The following is a 6,171-nucleotide window of genomic DNA, read 5'->3' as shown; positions in this document are numbered from 1 at the left end:
TAACTCAACTTAAGGTGGTTTTGGGGCTTGTTGACTAAACCCTTGGGATTGATTGGATCTATGCTGCATATGATTGTTCGATCCATTTCCTTGGTTACTTCATTAAAAGTTCAAATCATTCTGCCATGATGGATTGTAGAAGTTGGACTATGGTCCTTGTCCACTTTTATTTTGATACTTATTCCTTACATAACAAACAGACTCAAGGTTCGAAGGGTAATTCTCAAAAGAATGACCATCCTCACAATACACACAGGAAACAACATCATACTGACTTGGTATTGAGTTGCAAAATTATTCAAACCATTAGTGGTAATCTGTTTTAACATAGAGGATCTAGAAGATAATTGAGTAGAGAGTCAAGTCAGCGTATCCACTTTATGCACTCCAGCTACACGTCTTCCAGAAACTGCTCGATTTTTCAGCCATTGGTAATTGTTGCTAGCGATCCTTTCGATCATCCCATAAGCCTTATTATAAGACTTATATAAAATCGTACCATTTATAGAAGCATCAACCATTAATCTTGTATGTGCGTTGAGACCATTATAGAACGTCTCCAACTGGATACAATGAGGAATCCCATAATGAGGACACTTACAAAGCAATTCCTTGAATCTTTCCTACGCCTCATATAAAGACTCATCATCCAACTGTTGAAAAGTAGTTATCTCATTTCACAACTTTCCATTCTTGGTCGGTGGAAAATAATTTACGAAAAACCTTTCTACTAATTCTTGCCAAGTAGATATTGAACTTGGTGGCAATGAATTTAGCCATGCTTATGCTCGATCTCGCAACAAGTACAGAAGTAACTTCAACCTTAATGCATCTTTAGTCACACCAACTATCTTAAACGAATCACTCACCTTCATGAATAATCAAAGGTGAAGATGTGGGTCTTCCATGGGCATACCGCTAAACTGGCCCACTGCTTGGAGCATTTGAAACATGACTAGTTTCAATTCGAATCAAGGTGCCTCGATATCTGGCCTCTTAATTACCGTATTTAACTCATTCAAGAGTGGCACATCATATTGTCTTACGGCACGATCCCTATCATCCGCAATAAGGATTGGGTTGTGCACATGATTGTCTCTATTACTTTGTCCATCATTTTGATTTTCATGGTCCATCTTGGCTTGTCTTTGAGCAAATCTCCTGCATCTTCTCTGTCTAAATGTCCACTCAATTTTAGGGTCTATAGGTAATAGATCGATGATTCGATCTATGCTCATAAACACCTGATAAATAAATCACAAATAAAAAATAAAAATAAAGAATAAAGAATCAATTAGTAATATTAGAAATTAAATAAAAATCAAACTGTAAAAATAATTTCACAAAGAATGATTAAGGCAACAGTCCCCAGCAATGGTGCCAAAAACTTGTAACAGGATTTGTGCAAGTGTACACAGTCGTTCAAGTAATAAGTAAGTAAAATGAGTTATCGTCTCCACAGATACTGTGTATGTTAATCAATTAATTGCAAAATTATAAATCACAATTTGATATAAAAACTCAATAATTTTGGATGGTGATGATTAAATTAACTAGATGCAAAAATTGATCCTTAATGCAATTTTAATCTAAATGCAAATTATCTAAATGTATGAATGAATGACTTTAGCAACAAAAACAATAACGTAAAATAGGCTAAGATAATTATATTAATCAACCCAATTCATTTTCATCATGCTTGACAATGTTTGGAAAACATTCCATGGCAACTCGATATTTCATGAGTTTGGAAACCAAATTAAATCCTCTCAGATCTTTTACTTAGTGAAATATGCATTTTACTGATTATATTAAACTAAGGGTTTATTAGAATTTAGGCAAGGTCACAGGGACATTTATGTTTGCAATAGTTTAATCACATAAACCTAAAAACTATGCAAAATAATAGAGCTAACTAAAGATATTATGAACCTCTAATTTAGCCAGGTTTAATGATCTAAATTGAGCATTGCACTTTTCAATTATGCGTCTACTAGTTGTTGTCTGGTTAGGATCAATCTGCAAATTCGAATGCATCCAATCACGTATGAATGAAATACATCTTGATTTTAATGGAAAGCATGATCGACTGAGGCACAAACATGTTAAATATGAATCAAAAAAATCTTATTGAATTAACATAATCATCCTAGAAAATAGGATTTAAAATGTCATCGTTGATTTCAAAAATAATAAACACATAGAAAAAACAAGTAAATTAAATAACAAGAGGAAAGAGTAAACTCTAATTTAGTTCAGTAGCCTTTCAAATCTTTTTTGACTGATGTGTTCCTCTATTCTGCTCGATGCTCCTTTTGCTAAGGGTTTCCTCAGGAGGCCGACCAAGGAAGTGTCTTGACAAAGCTTTTGCTAACTAAAAGATGGAAGGGGAAATGGAAGAGAGAATGATGAATGAGAGAATGAATGAGAGATGAGTGTTCAGGAATTTGTTATGAATGAAGGGATGGTTTGAAAAGTGGGATTTGTATGGTATTTATAGGTGAAGGTAAGGGTAGAGTTTGCTAAAAGTAAAATTCAAAATCCCTCTCTTTTCTCTAATACATGGCCGACCACAAATTGTGGAAAAGGAGATGACTTGGTTGCTTGAATTAAAAAAAATGCTATTAATAGCCATAAGGTGGATGATTTCAAAGACCAAGTTGGTGGGCCGATTTCTAATATTTTTGGGCAGCATCTACTTATGCCAAAATTGGGCAACATCTACTTGTGCCAAAATTGGGCAGCATCTACTTGTTTCAAAGACCAAGTTGGTGTTAATACTACAAGGACCTTCAATTAAATACCCCAAAGCTTATTTTAGGGTAGCATCTACTTGTGCCGAAATTGGGCTTTCATTCCTCCTTGTTGGATGGTTTCTCAGTCCAATAATTAATTAGACATGTCCATCTTTTAGCACATCTTTTACTGGGTCAAATCAACACCTTTATGACCTAGTTTTGCATGGTCTTGTCGTCCAAATGAACTGGATGTGCGCATGTCCATGCATAATTTATGTTAATCACATCTTCCATGGTCCTCCTGCATAGTAAAAATTCACATATTAATATTTAACATGAAAATAATATAAATTATGTACAAAAATCATGTAATTAAGCATAATTTCACATAATTTATAAATTCATGTCTAATATTAATAATTAAGTAAATTTATTTATTTTAATAACAATTACTCAAGATTAACATATTTATTAAGTCAAAAGGTGGTAAAATACATAGAAAAATCCTATTTAATTTTGAGTTTACATCATACGAGAACCCAACGAAGGAGGAGAAAGATAGAGAGAGGGATATTGTGACACTAGAGTGAATAAGGAGAAAATTAAAAAAAAGAAAATAATTATTTTTAATTGTGGCACAAAGTGGTGGTTACGGTGGTGTATGGTGGTACAAGGGGCGATGTTGGAGCAAAAATGGATGGAGTGAGTGGCGGCAAGGAGGAGGTTCGATGACGGTTTAGTTTGTAATGGGTAGTGAAAGAGAGGAGAAAAGCTAAGGTAAAGGTAGTGGAAAATTTTGGCCAAAATAAAGAAAAATGGAGTGAAAGGGAGGAGCTAGAGAAAAGGACGACAATAGGCAGAGGTGAATAAGCAAAATTGATTCAATAGGTGAAAATAATTTTCTAGGTACAATCAATCGATTCATAAGCTAAGAATGTAGAAAACGGCATATGGAGGGGAAAAAGGAGCAAAAAGGTGATCATGCTTTTAAAAATAAGGCATGTTGACTTGACAAAAAAAAAGGAAAGAATCCTCTCCATGTAAAACAACATGTATGAAAAGCACGAACGATTGGTACATGCTAAAATTGTAAAAAAAATTAAATTAAAAAGTGGAGAGTGTGGAGACTTAAACCTAGGACCCTTAGGAAACTTTTTGACCTCCTAATCACTAGGCCATTTAATTCCTTGTTCTCAACTTAACAGAAAATATTTAAAACACATGGAGTGACCATTACTAAGGTTTGAAGCAAATTTGCACCAAATAGAAATTAATGAAAGGGAAGGGATTCAAGATCCGATCATCAAGGATAGATCCACCACTACTAAACCGCTAGACTTGTTACTTATATAATGGCAAATGTGCAAAGGTCATCTTAAAAAAAATCAGGCATGACCACTCTCGGTTCATTGATCCAATTTCTACTAACTCGATTTTTTGGATGTGACATTCAACCAATCATGCTCAATAATGATAAAATGACCTTCTACCTCAACTTTGTGCACATCATGCTCAACCACTTCCACCTGAGTGTTCATTGTGTCTCAGCATTGGACGACATCCAATAACTACTCCATCATATTAGACATGGAAGACATGGTACCTTGGCACGAAAATAGTTATCTTCCAATACACCAACCCATATAGCAAGGAATGGGTCTTCAGTATGCTCGTCACTTTTCATATTACTTTTTAGATAGTAATATGGTGAATACGAACCATTCTTTGGATAATTGACCGACCACCCGGGGTTATAGTTGTCCACACCATTCGCATACCCATATAATCCATAAGTGATACATTTAAATTATATAGGTTTTATTAACACCTTTTTAGTCATAATTTATGCAAATTTTGAGCATGTGGGTAGCCAATTGAGTCATTTTAATTCATATTGAGACATTAGACATAATTTGAGTGAAGTTTGTATTTTTATACTAATTAGTATTAAATTTACATGATTTTTCTATTTTAGATACATGTTAACTTTTTACTTAAATTGCTACAATTTGACCACGAAATTAATTCATATGGGAGTTAATAATATCACACATGAACACAAGTAATTCTTACTCCATGTGGATGACAAGCTCACTAAATTGGACTCACAAATTCAATTCAACCCAGCTTGGAAAATGGTTACTGAAAAGAATGAAGTTTGCTCTCAATTGAGTTGTCAAAACTGTCCAATAAGGGGAGAGAATGGCCCAAATTCGGCAAGCCATCAAGAGCAGCCTAAATCAGCTTTGGGATAATAAAATTGAAGGCCTTCACACTAGTGAAGAAAATTAGAAATTAGCTCTTAAATAAATCTGTCAAAACCGTTAAAAATTAGCTCTTAAATAAATCTGTCAAAATCGTCCAACCCCTTGCATGATTCATGCATGAAATCAAGCATGCAATCATAAACAAACTCAAAAACATAAAAATCATTAAAAACGGGGCACAAAATCATACCATGAAATGAAGGATTCAAAATTGAAGCTCTCCCCCCTTCAATGGTGAAATTTTGATTCAAAAATAAGAAAAGGAAGAAGATGATAACTTTGTTTCATCTTTTCTTTACTTAATTTTCTTTTAATTACTAATTTACCATTTTACCCTTATCATTAATCAATAATTTCAATAAAACCTTGTCCATGCACATCCACTAACTCTTTAAATGGTATAATTACTATCTTAGTCCATTAGTTTAAAATTTCATAGCCATTTGACCCCTTTAACTAATAGAACTCGACTTTTACACCTTTTACGATTTAGTCCTTTTTACTTAATTAACCATTTAAAGTTTAAAATTTCTGAACAAAACTTTATTATGACCCTAATATAATATTGTAGACAATAAATAAATATTAAAATAATAACTCACTCATCAGAATTGTGGTCCCGAAACCATTGTTTCTAACATTACTGAAAACGAGTTGTTACAACTTTTATATTTGCTCTGATAATCGGGTTGGGTATAGGGGTGTTACATCTCATATATATAAAGGGGCTTCCTTGAAGGCCACATCTCAAGGTTTAAATTCTTATGTCTGTAACTAAGTCTTAATTTGAAACTTATAAATAGAAGTTGAAATCAAAGTTGTAAGAATTTATCACTAGTTTTGTACGAATTTTAATAGCTAGGTTTAAAAAACTAAGTTGCTTAAGTATGTAATATAAGCAAAATCGAAAATGTCATTAAGTTATTTGGGTTATTGTATCATCTAGTACCCAGACTTGGCGATGGGGTCGGGTATAGGGTGTTACAGAATATCACTTGTACTTATCATAGCATATTTAATCATTCATGATTGAAACAGGAATAAAAACCTTGCATGTTTTTAAAATATTCAGTCGGAGAAGGTCCCAAAACAAGACCTACAACATCCATTAATGCTCTTTGTGCAATGGCATGATAATGTTTCAAGTCAATTTTGTTGGAAAAAAT

At 33.4% G+C, this 6,171-nt stretch overlaps 1 non-coding gene across 1 annotated transcript; it reads left to right on the top strand.

Annotated features, from left to right (window-relative positions):
* The first annotated feature begins 579 nt into the window (after positions 1–579).
* Positions 580–686, top strand: LOC121223837 (small nucleolar RNA R71). The gene has a single exon (XR_005921303.1). It is a non-coding gene; the product is annotated as a small nucleolar RNA R71 (small nucleolar RNA).
* Positions 687–6,171: the final 5,485 nt, after the last annotated feature.

This window comes from Gossypium hirsutum, chromosome D11, assembly GCF_007990345.1.
Source record: "Gossypium hirsutum isolate 1008001.06 chromosome D11, Gossypium_hirsutum_v2.1, whole genome shotgun sequence".
NCBI lineage: Eukaryota > Viridiplantae > Streptophyta > Magnoliopsida > Malvales > Malvaceae > Gossypium > Gossypium hirsutum.
The sequence above is the reverse complement of the archived record's forward strand: the minus strand, read 5'-3'. Positions and strand labels throughout refer to the sequence as shown.